The sequence below is a fragment of the Peromyscus maniculatus genome, chromosome 12 (genome assembly GCF_049852395.1).
Source record: "Peromyscus maniculatus bairdii isolate BWxNUB_F1_BW_parent chromosome 12, HU_Pman_BW_mat_3.1, whole genome shotgun sequence".
In the NCBI taxonomy this organism is placed as follows: Eukaryota; Metazoa; Chordata; class Mammalia; order Rodentia; family Cricetidae; genus Peromyscus; species Peromyscus maniculatus.
The window spans coordinates 8,961,253-8,973,657 of record NC_134863.1 but is presented as its reverse complement, the minus strand read 5'-3'; the positions used below and the strand labels follow the sequence as shown (position 1 = coordinate 8,973,657).

The following is a 12,405-nucleotide window of genomic DNA, read 5'->3' as shown; positions in this document are numbered from 1 at the left end:
CTTGTAATCTGAGACTTACGAAGTCAGCCAGGAAGGGCCAGTTGGTCACAAAGAGCACGAAGAGATGGGTTCCAGGCATCCTGAAAGATGGTATCTATGTGCTATGGAGAATCTTCATGTGCACTGACCTGACGATAAACGATTGGGTAAGTATTTCAGTCAGTTTAGTGTGGATCAGCGGCATTTTGCAATGCATTAGAAAGTCAAAGTGCTTTTGTTGACAAGGGCTCTTCAAAATGTATTTGCTCAGGGCTTACACATCCCAGGGGAATTGTTGTCTTGAGCAGTGTTTGAGAAATGACAGGTCCCTTTCCTTACCACTGTGGGCAACACTTTTTCCTGGTCTTAAGAAAATGGTCATTGACCTCCACTGTGAACCAGGGCTCAGCATTCTGTGCTCCTTGGTTGACAGGTCCCATTTACCAGGTAGACATGGGATATACAAAGATGTTGCATGGCTAGAAGGTCTGGACCAGTGGAGGAAATGGGATATACAAATGATGCTGAATGGTTAGAAGGTCTGGACCAGTGGAGGAAATGGGATATACAAATGATGTTGCATGGCTAGAAGGTCTGGACCAGTGGAGGAAAAGGCTACAGGCTGAGTGGAAGAGGGCACTGGTGAGGAAGGACATGCTGGTTGTCTGATTCGTAAGACAGGTTGTGTCCTAGGGCTCCTCTGGCACCTCACCTTTGTCCCCTAAGTTGGTGACTGCATCTAGTTGATTCTGCCCTGTGTGAGGCTTACATTAGGAAGCTACACATACGTGCTCACACACATAACAAGTACATAAGATGACAAGGTAGTATGTAATTGGCTCAAATGATTTTGGAAACTGCAAAGCCTCACCATCCACCATCTGTATGCAAGCTGGGGCCCCAGGAGAACTGGAATGTCCTTCAGTCCAAGTTCAAAGGCCCGAGAAGCAGGAACTAAGGCAAGACTTGCCCTAGCTCAAGAAGGGAGAGTTTGATCTCCTTCTGCCTTCTGTTTTATTAGGTATTGGACAATACCTGCCCACACTGTGGCTGTGGATCTTCTCTTCTCAATTACTCACTCAAGGGCTGGTCTCTTCTGGAAGCCCGCATGGCAGCTCACGGTCTGTAACTCAGTTCCAGAAGATCCAGTGTCCTCTTCTGGTGCTAGAGGTGGTGCACAGAGGCACAAGCAAAAATCCACACATGCAAAATAAATTAAAATTAAAAATAGAAGGCAACCAATGGCTCAGAGCAGTGAATGGCAACCAATGGCTCAAAGCACTTTTCCCTTCTGCTTGCTGGGGGAATCTGCTTTTCATTCACAGAGCTGGTTGCTTGATAGTGTGTGTGTGTGTGTGTGTGTGTGTGTGTGTGTGTGTGTGTGTGTGTGTTGGGGAAAGGATGCTTGTTTGTAAGCTTTGTGGCAGGCTGAGGCCTGGTAGCTTCATGAGGAGTATGGATTTCACCGCCTGTAGGGCTTCCTTCCAGGGCTTCAGTGGGTGGTATATTTTGTTTTTAAAAACGTCAGTGTTGGGCCGGGCGGTGGTGGCGCACGCCTTTAATCCCAGCACTCGGGAGGCAGAGCCAGGCGGATCTCTGTGAGTTCAAGGCCAGCCTGGGCTACCAAGTGAGTCCCAGGAAAGGCGCAAAGCTACACAAGAGAAACCATGTCTCGAAAAACAAAAAACAAACAAAAAAAAAAAACTTCAGTGTTAAGGATGGAACCCAGGGTTTTGCACACGCTAGGTGAGCATTCTTCCTTTGAGCTGCATTACACCCTCTAATTTTTTACAGAATTAAAAAAATTATTTTTGTTTTATCTATGTGAGTATTTTGCCTGCATATATATATATATATATATATATATATATATATATATATATCATATGCATGCTGGTACCCACAGAAGCCAGAAGAGGAGGATGGATCTCCTGGAACTGGAGTACAGTTGTTAGCCACTATGTGGGTGCTGGGAACCCAAACTGGGTCCTCTGGAAGAGCAGCCCGTGCAGGGGCTGGAGCGATGGCCCAGTGGTTAGGAGCACTTGCTGCTTCTGCAGAGGACTGGGGTTCAGGTGCCGGAACTCACACGGTAGCTCACAACCGTCCAGAACTCCAGTTCCTGGGATCTGACACTGTCTTCTGATCTCTTCAGGCAGCAGGCACATATATGCATGCAAGCAAAAACACTCACACAAAATGAAAGAATAATTTAAAAAGAGCAGCCAGTGCTCTTAACTGCTCAGCCCTCTTCCAGCCCTCTTGTGGATTTTGTTGTTGATTTTGGTCTCACCATGGAGTCTTGGCTGGCTGGGACTGCTCTGTGGAAACCAGGCTGGCCTCGAACTCACAGAGGTCCACCTGCCTCTGCTTCTTGAGTGCTGGAATTAAGGACACATGCCAACATGTTTGGCCTCGATGGATTTTTAGTCTTTATATTTTGACAGCACTGGACATGAGCCCAGGACCCAGTACATGCCAGGAAAGCACTCAGCCACTGAGCTATACCCCCAGGGTGTGTGTGTGTGTGTGTGTGTGTGTGTGTGTGTGTGTGTGTGTGTGTTGTATGTGGTGTGTATGTGATGTGTGTGTGGTGTGTACGTGGGGTGTGTGTGGGGTGTGTGTGGGGTTTGTATGTGGTGTGCATGGTGTGTGTGTAGTGGTGTGTATATGATGTGTGTGTGTGATGTGTATGAGATGTGTATGTGTAGTGTGAGTGTGTGGTGTGTATGTATGGTGTGTGGGGTGTGAATGTGATGTGTGTGTGTGGTATGTATGTGATGTGTGTGTGGTGTGTATATGGGGTGTGTGTGTGGTATGTGGTGTGTATGTGGTGTTTGTGCGGTGTGTATGGTGTGTGTGTGATGTGTATGTGATTTGTATGTGGGATGTGTATGTGGTGTGTGTGTGGTATGTATGGTGTGTGTGTGGTGTGTATGTGATTTGTGTGTGTGGTATGTGTGTGATGTGTATGTGGGGTATGTATATAGTGTGTATGTGGGGTGTGTGTGTGTGTGGTGTGTACCATGGTGCACATGTGCAGGTCAGAGGACACCTTTGTGGAGTTTTCTCCTTCCATCTTTATGTAAGGTGGTTCAGACTTGTGTGGCAAGTGACTTGACCTTTTGATCTTCTATCTGATACCTCCCTCCTCCCTCTCTCTCTTTCTCCCTCCCTCCTCCCCCTCCCTCCTTCTCCCTCCCTCCTCCCCCTCCCTCCTCTCTCCTCCCTTCCTCCTCCCCCTCCCTCCTTCTCCCCCTCCCTCCTCCCTCTCCCTCCTTCTTCCCCTCCCTCCTCTCTCTCCCTCCCCCCTCCCCCCTTTCTTATCCTCTCTCCCCTCTCATCTCCTTTTCCTCCTTTTCTTCTTTTGAGACGGTCTCAGGACAGCCTCAGACTGTCTATGTGGATGAGGCTGGCTATGAACTACTAACCTTCGGGCTTCTCCCTCCCTGGATTACAGACGCTCTCTAGTATATCCAGCACCAGATGAGGTTTCAATTTTCAAAAACAAAATAAAGGGGCTTTAGGAAGGAGAGGAGATGAACGTCTGTGACAAATCTGCCATCATCTACTGCTAAGGCAGTCTTCCTACCGTGCAGACCTGGACCAGGGCCCCTGTTTAAAGCCCCCCCCCCCCCCCCCCCCCCCCGTTTCACTCTGACTGTGGGCTATAAGACAGCAGCAGCCACTGCTCAGCGCTCAGGTGCTGTCTCAGTCAGGGCTTCCTCTCTCCACCGACTGTGCTATGCTTGGTTTCATTAATTTCCCTTTCTCTTTTCCTTCCTCTCTTTTCTTTCTTCCTTCCTCCCTCCCTCCCCCCTCCTATCTCTCTCTCTCCCTCTCTTTCTTTTTTTGAGACAGGATCTCACTAAGTAGCCCTGGCTTGCTGGAACTTGCCATGTAGATCAGGATGGTCTTGAACTCACAGAGATCCACCTGCTTCTTCCTCCTGAGTGCTGAGATTAGAGGTGTGCACCATAATAACTGGTCTGCTTTGATCAGTTTTAATGAGACTGAAACTGAATTTAGAGACTTCTGGACATGGAGAGACAGGAAGGAACAAAAGTTGATTTTGCCCTGTTAAATGCCAGTTCTAAAGCAATGCTTGGCTGGAACCTGCACCAGTTTCAGCCCACCCTTGCCCAGTGGGCACCCGGATCCCCGAGAGAGCCGGGGAGCTTAGAGCTCAGTGATGGTACAGAATTTGTGTTCACACGTGCAGTCTGCTGCTGGGAGTTTCTAATTTATACTGCCATAGGAGGCAGACGGTCTTCAGAGTTCTTTCTGGGGCATAAACTGCAGCTGGTGATGAAATTCGCTCACTACTAAATCATGCTGGACCACACAAATGGCTGCCTGGTTTGTCCTGTTAGAACTAAACCAGAGACCGGCTTTCCTCTTAGGTATTAGAGACGTTGTATATCAGCGGGCAGGCAGGGCCACCCGGAAAGCACTGGGACCGACATCGACTGTTACTTTGTGATAACATGAAAAGAATCATTTCAAGCAAGTGGAGTTCTTTTCAATGGACCTCGCCAAAAAAAGAGATTCCACAGCCCTGCTCAAGCTTCCATCCTATTAAGAAAAATGTCCTTGTTGGCGGCTCAGCGGGACATGAGGACAGTGGGGGCTTTACTAAGAGCCTCTGGTGACAGGCTGTGAAAGGTCTTCCTTGTGCGCTTGCAGAGCATTAGTCTTGCTTCCCAGAACACATCACATCCGCTCTCTGTGTCAGCCGCACAGCACTGTGGATACTGTCCAGGGACGGCGTGACTCGTCCTCCACGACCTTGCTGTTTTGCAAACAGACCAGTGACAGTCCCACCCCAGGGCCTTTGCATTCCTGTTCTGCCTAGCTGGCATGTTCTTTCCTAGGTTTCCTTGTTTCCTTTAGAATGACTATGGATGCCTTGTACCCAGAGGCCTCTGGGAACCCACCTGCCGAGAAGCACACTGCCCAGTGGTTTATTGCCTGTTGCAGTGAAGGGGAACACAGCCTGGGGTACTGTGGGGGTCTTAGTAAGGGGGGGGGTCAGGAAGGGCTGAGCAGGTTCGGGCTTGTTTGTGTCTAGATCCAGCACAGCCACTGAGTGGCCTTGTCTGAGGTTGATGTCCTGTGAAGTTGCTTATATTCCACAGGAAAGCACCCGGCCTTCCTATGAATGTCGCCCAGACCTGGACAACAGGGACTGCTTTCTTGTCCCTGAGCTCAGTGTAGTGTAGAGAACAGAAGCGCTCCCTCCCTCCCTCCCTCCCTCCCTCCCTCTCTGTCTCTGTCTCTGTCTCTGTCTCTCTCTCTCTCTCTCTGGTAATGGGTATTGAGAGAGAGCACTTGGAATAACCTGATGAGGTTATATTCAGGTGTCCAGCTAGCAGTCTTGCTTCCAGCAGCCATGCCCGCTCTCCCAGGCAGACTTGATCTGTGGTCCAGTTTGCTGATTACTCAGAGGCGTGGTCACAAGGGTCTTTGGACAGGCTCCTCTGGGTGCTGTTCCCTTCCCCCCAAACAAAACCACAGAGCAAGCGCCTCCAACTTCGGTTTGACTGCAGACAGAGCTTGGTAGTGCTTGGGTGGCCTGCTGGGCAGGGGCCCCAGACTGTACTTGTGTTCTGTAGGTTCAGGCCTGTGGCCACACCGGGTGGAAGTGAATGAAACAGACACCCGTAAACACTTGCCGTAAACACCAGCAGTCAGTGTGTGTCGCGCCTGTGGTTCTTTGGCCCCAGGTAGGGCTCCTGCTTGTGCATACCATCTGGGCCTGCTTCCTCCTCCAAAAGATCCCTTCAACTCTGCTGTCCAAGGCCCAGAGGAGCTGACAGGTCTGCAGGATTCAGGAAAGGGCTTAGGACGGGTGACCTCTAAAAGTGAACATAGAGATGCTTCTGGGCTTTCTGAGTCTCACTATTGGATCTTCATCTCTCATCAGCCTATCAGGAGTTGGAGAGATGGCTCAGGCTTCCAGAGGACCTGGGTTCGGTTCCCAGCACCCTCAGGGTAGCTAACAGTCATCTGTAACTCCTATTGAGAGGATCTAATACCCTTTTCCGACTTCCTTGGGCACCAGGCACACATGTGATACACACACACATACACGCAGGCGAAACCCCTATACACATAAAATAAAATGAACACATCTACAATAAATGGTATAAGCAGTTACTTTACAGGCGAGGAACCAGTGACACAGGGAGACCTTGTGTATCTTGTCCAGAGACACAGAACGATGAGGTGCAGAGACAAGGTTCAGACCCAGGTCTGCCACGGACTTCCTTCTCAGTCCTATGGGCCTTAATGGAGGCGTCTGGGCATTGGGTTGAGGAACCCCATTAGAGGACACTCTAGATCAGTGGTTCCCAACCTTCCTAATGTGTTGTGGGGACTCCCAACCATAAAACTACTTTTGCTGCTACTTTATAACTGTAATCTTGCTACTGTTATGAATACTGATATAAACATCTGTGTTTTCTGATGGCCTTAGACAGCCCCTGTGGAAGGGTCATTCGATCCCTAAGGGGATCGCGACCCACATGTGAAGAGCGGCTGCCTTGGATCTTGAGGCCTCTCCAGCAAATGCTCAGAAGAGCCAATAGGGCCTGAGCGGGGTTAGAGTATGGAACCTGTCCCAAAAGGAGAGAGAGAGAGGAGGCTGCACTGGACCCCGGGTTATGTGGACCTTCGGGCTGCCTGTACCGCTTCCGCAGGTCTGAGACGCGCATGGCTGAGGGTGTGGGAACCTTGGCTCCCTGCCGATCTTTTGCTTGTCTGAGAGCTTCCTCTTGTGGCCACCAGGGGGAGGCACTACCCCGTAACTGTCTGCGAAGGTGAGTCACACTCCAGCAGCGCTCATGGCCTCTGGCCACTGTGATCCTCTGCCCAGCTTTGCTCCAAGGAAGGGGAGGGAAAGAGGAGCTGGCTGAGGAGGCCTGGTCTGCGTGTTGTGGCTTTCACTTTCTGAAAGTAGTCTGTGTGTGGGTGCGCAGGCTGGTGTGAGGGGGTGGGGCACAGTGCCTGCACCTCCTCCGTCCTAGAGGTGTGTCCCACTGAAAGCCGCGGGCCCTCTGGCAGTGCTCATGTGTTAAAACTCCTGGAGTTTTGTAAAGTATCCTCTTCTACATTTAGTAAAGGACAACATGGGGCTTCCCTACCGACATGACAACCACGCAGCTCAGTCCTTCCCTCGCAGTCAGGTTGGCATTAGCGAATCCGTGCTGTTACTTCCCTGTTACAACCATGTAGCAAAAAGAAAGGAACCAGGGCTAGGAAGACGGCTCAGCGGACCGCACTAACTGAACAAGTCAGATCCGGAACTCGTGTGGAAAGCTAGATGCCGTGGCACACATTTGCAATGCCAGCACTCCTACGTGAGATGGGAGGTAGAGACAAGGGCTAGCCTAGAGTATGCGGCACGCAGAAACCAGAGAGAGCCAGCTCAAGGCGGAAGGTGAGAGCTGACTTTCAAAAGCTTTCCTCTGACTTACACACTCACAGATGTGCACACGCACAAACACACATGACATGCACATGTACACTAGCAGCAACAAAAGACAAACTGAAAGATGTAGTTGGTGTGCAAATCAAAATGGATATTTGTGTGTACTAGAAGTGGATAAAAAAGGCTTGCTGGCCTCAGAGTCTAGAAGCATCAGCGGCCTGCAGAGGCACAACTCCTGATAAACACATCTAAAATGCTCCATGCATCTGAGATGCTCCATGCATCTGAGGTGCTCCATACATCTGAGGTGCTCCATGCATCTGAGGTGCTCCATACATCTGAGGTGCTCCAAACATCTGAGGTGCTCCATGCATCTGAGGTGCTCCATACATCTGAGGTGCTCCATACATCTGAGGTACTCCATACATCTGAGGTGCTCCATGCATCTGAGGTGCTCCATGCATCTGAGGTGCTCCATGCATCTGAGGTGCTCCAAATATCTGAGATGCTCCATACATCTGAGGTGCTCCATGCATCTGAGGTGCTCTATATACTGAGTTACTCCATACATCTGAGATGCTCCATACATCTGAGGTGCTCCATTCTTCTGAGGTGCTCCATGCATCTGAGGTGCTCCAAACATCTGAGGTGCTCCATGCTCCTGAGGTGCTCCATACATCTGAGGTGCTCCATACATCTGAGGTGCTCCGTGCATCTGAGGTGCTCCATGCATCTGAGGTGCTCCATACATCTGAGGTGCTCCATGCAAGACAGAGGGGATCAGGAAGGCTCCGTCAAGCCAGGGGTGGTTGAAGCTCCCTCTACCTGTAATAGGTGGCCAGGAGGGGAAAAGCTCTGCCGTCATATTCAGCCAGGAACACAAAGTAGGTGAGGACGAAGGCCCACCGCTGCTGAGCCAAGCCATGCTCCATCTGAGTGAACCTGGGATGTCCTCACGGCCCTGAGGGGTGGAGATCCAAAATGCTGTGACAAGACTCGGTCTCTTCTAGGTCTAGGATTCCAGTTTGAGAGAGTTGGGGACAGAGTGAAAAACACATGTGAGAACGACAAAATCCCTGGAGGGTAAGATAAGCAAAGCAATGATGCATGTGTGTGAAAATACCATAACAACGTCCATTCTTTTGTAACTTAAAAGTTTAATTGGCCAGCAGTTGTCTCAACTCTGTGCTGGGGCCAGCATGGCCACAGGAGACAATTCTCAGGTTCAGACTGTGGCTTTATTGAACTAGAGCTCACCACCTGACCGGAGGATCCCTTGAACCCCTGGGTTTGTGTGGGGCTGAATACTGGAAAGGCACGTAGATAAAGTTTTTCACACCCATGAACGCAATATCACAACTGGTAACCAGCATACTTTAAACATGAATTTTCTGAGACAGGAGGACCTCGGCCAAGCCAAGCAAGAACATCTGATGTTCTTATCAACTTGCAGGATCACATCTGTTGTGTGACATTGCCTGAGGAGACATGAACAAACATCTCTCCAGCCCAGATAAGGCAGATCAGAAAGAAAAGAGTCCACGGAAATGTAGCCTGGCTAATGGGTGAGTCTAAGGACTGGGCACAGGGGCAAAGGTGAGGAATTACTCATAGGAGCCAGGGTAACTCAAAGGCAGCCATGTCACTGAAAGCACACGGCTGCCCACCCGGTCCCACTGGCCTCTCTGCCCACCCCCCCCACCCCCCGCCCTTCCCCCTCCTCCCCTCCCCCAGCTGTTGGCAGCTTTTGTAACTTCAGGGAAAGGCTTTGGCTGTCTGTCCCGCACCCTCAGAGTCTTGTGAGCTCTCTCCTTCCTGGAGTGACTGTTTTAATTTGAAGCAAATAGCTATAAAATAACTTCACACATGTGCTCCAGGATAGCAGAATAGATAGGGATGTGTTGCTATTGATCCGGGAGGAGGGACTCATTCCTGCTTCAGCCTCCGAGACGCCGCACTCAGCGGCCAGCAGAAGGGAATTTTTCTCACTTCCGGCCTTGGAGGCCCACGTGGCTGTTTCTTTTAAGGTGTGTGATTCTGTTCGAAGCTTGTTGATCTAGGACTCACAAAGTGGCTCTGGTTTGCACTCTTTGCTGATGCCACTGTTGGAGGAGGGTGGGACAAGGACCTGCTAGGAGACAGAAGACGGGCTCCACTGACAAAAACCATCACAGAAAGTTCCGGAAACAAAAACATGCCTGCGTTTCTCCTTCCCTCCACAATCAAGTCTACTAAAACCAATAAGTAGATTCAGAATAAGGGTCAATTTCCTTATGCTCATGTACAATGAATAAATATTTTCTGAGAGAAAAATCTCTCAACTCTCCGTGAGATTATAATTGAGACATATGGAAAATAACTTAATGGTTAAAAAAAACCAAATCCCAAACCCAACATTTGGAATATGAATCTATTCCAGATTAAGTTAATTTTATGAAAGTCTCCAAAGAATTAAACATGATTATAAGGGAGATAAGAAAGGCAAATGAAGGCTTAAAATCCATTTGGAAGCAACAAGAGTGAGTGGAAGTGTATGTAAAGAGGAAATAGATGTGAGATAACCAACTAGGAACCAAGGAAGGAAGTTTTGTTATGGAAAATCAGCGTACATTGTAGAGTAGGTACACAGAACTATCAAGATAAGAGGAGTGCTTTAGAAATTAACCCTAATATAAAGAAGGATTAATGTGAGTCAGAATTTAAGATTAAGCATCATTTATATAAAGTACAGACTCCGCTGGGTCAAGAATAAAAATTAGCCAGGTATGGTGGTGTACATCTTTAATCCCAGCACTGGGGAGGCAGAGGCAGGAGGATCTCTGAGTTCAAGGTCAGCTGTTCTACATAGCAAGTTCCAGGCCAACTAGGGCTACATAATGAGACCCTGTCTCAAACAAACAAACAAACAAACAAACAAACAAACACATAAATAAACAAATAAACAAACAAACAAATAAATAAACTCATGCTGTGGATGTCACTCTGTATAAATAAAATGCTGATTGGCCAGTAGCCAGGCAGGAAGTATAGGCAAGACAAGCAGAGAAGAGGATTCTGGGAACTGGAAGGCTGAGTCAGGAGACACTGCCAGCCACCGCCATGAGTACCAACATGTAAGATACTGGTAAGCCACGAGCCATGTGGCAAGGTATAGATTTACAGAAATGGGTTAATTTAAGATGTAAGAACTAGATAGCTAGAAGCCTGAGCCATTAGGCCAAACAGTTTAAATAATATAAGAGTCTGTGTGTTTATTTTATAAGTGGGCTGCGGGACTGTCGGGGATTGGCAGGAGCTGGAGAGAAACTCTCTAGCTACAAACTCATGTCTTATAAAGTCATGTCTTAGGCTTGAAGGCAGGTGAGCCATAAGTTAAAACCAGAAAGAAATGCTTCCAGATTTCTGACTAATAGAAACTGATGGGTGATAACGAATGATTACTGTTACATGAAGCAGATAAACTTGGAGATTAATCGCTTGCATCAGAGGCACTGTGTCATCTCATACCACCCAGTTCCTAATCCCTAAAGCAAACACTTTCAGCTCTCCACACCCAGTGTTCTGTTGTTACTCTGGTATCGACTTTTACATTTTCCACTTTAGATTATATCCTTTCCCTCTCCTCTGTGGTGGTATTGTGTTCCCCAAAATATTGTGTACTCTAATAAATTTATCTGGGGTCAGAGAACAGACAGCCACTAGATACAAAGGCTAGAAAATGGTGGCACTCACACCTTTAATCCTAGCATTCCAGAGATAGAAATCCCTCTGGATCTCTGTGAGTTCAAGGCCACATTGGAAATAGCCAAGCATGGTAACACACGCCTTTAATCCCAGAAAGCCAGCCTTTAATCCCAGGGAGTGGTGGTAGAAAGCAGAAAGATATATAAGGCATGAGGACCAGAAACTAGAAGCATTTGGCTGGTTAAGCATTTGGCTGGTTAAGCTTTCAGGCTTTGGAGCAACATAATTCAGCTGAGATTCATTCTGGATGAGGACTCAGAGGCTTCCAGTCTGAGGAAACAGGATCAGCTGAGGAACTGGCAAGGTGAGATAGCTGTGGCTTGTTCTGTCTCTCTGACTTTCCAGTATTCACCCCAATAACTGGCCTCGGGTTTGATTTTATTAATAAGAACTTTTAAGAATCCTTCTACACTCCTCCACTTCTCTCCCTATCTCAGTTTTTGTGATAGCATCTGCCTATTTAGACCATATTAGCCTTGAACTTGCTGTGTAGCCAAGGATAGCCTGTAACTTTCTGTCCTCCTGCCTCTGCCTTTGAAGGGCTGAGTTTACAGGTGTGTGCTATTGTGCCTGGCTATTGGCTTCCTTGCTGTAGGTGAGGGTGAAGTGGTTAGTGGAGACCATCTCCTGCCTGCGACTGGATTTGTGTCTTGCCCCTCTCCAGGAGCAGAGTGGACCTGCTGTAGAGACTACAAGCAGGGGGTACTTTATTGTCAACTCTGGATTAGCAATTGTAGGGTAAAAGGGCCCTGAAACCAGAGCCAAAGAAACACACTCTGCCCCTGACCAACTGATCATGAAACCAACCAATCCCTGAGCAGGAAAACCATCCAATCCCTGAGCATAAAATCTAGCCAATCTCTGAGTTTGTTCAAGCTCAGGGATTGAAATCTGACCAATTCCCACCCTGAAAATCTTCAACCTGGAAAAACTTCACCCTAAGAAGCCCTGTGCCTGTTCAGTTGGGAGCTGCCTTTTTTTTCACCCTGGCAGAGGCAGCCACTCTCCTGGATTCCTCCCTCCCAGTATATCACTTGAATGTGTTTTGGGTGAAGACTTTCTTTCACTGGGGTGGAGAAGCAACAGACATCTCTGCTAGGAAACTCTATGCTCAGAGTGGCGCAGAGTGGCGCAGAGCTCAGCTGTAACGGAGGAGCAGGATTGCCACATTCTGCCGGGAGATCATCCCCCACTGGGACACAGCTGTAGGTGTAGCCTGACTTCCCAACAGTCAGGATACCTTTCTCTTC

The 12,405-nt window shown here is 48.6% G+C and overlaps 1 long non-coding RNA gene across 1 annotated transcript; it reads left to right on the top strand.

The window, feature by feature from the left end:
• Positions 1–8,354: 8,354 nt before the first annotated feature.
• LOC143267996 (uncharacterized) lies at positions 8,355–12,111 on the top strand. Its single transcript, XR_013043579.1, has 3 exons — positions 8,355–8,494; positions 8,865–8,976; positions 11,751–12,111. It is a non-coding gene; the product is annotated as an uncharacterized LOC143267996 (long non-coding RNA).
• Positions 12,112–12,405: the final 294 nt, after the last annotated feature.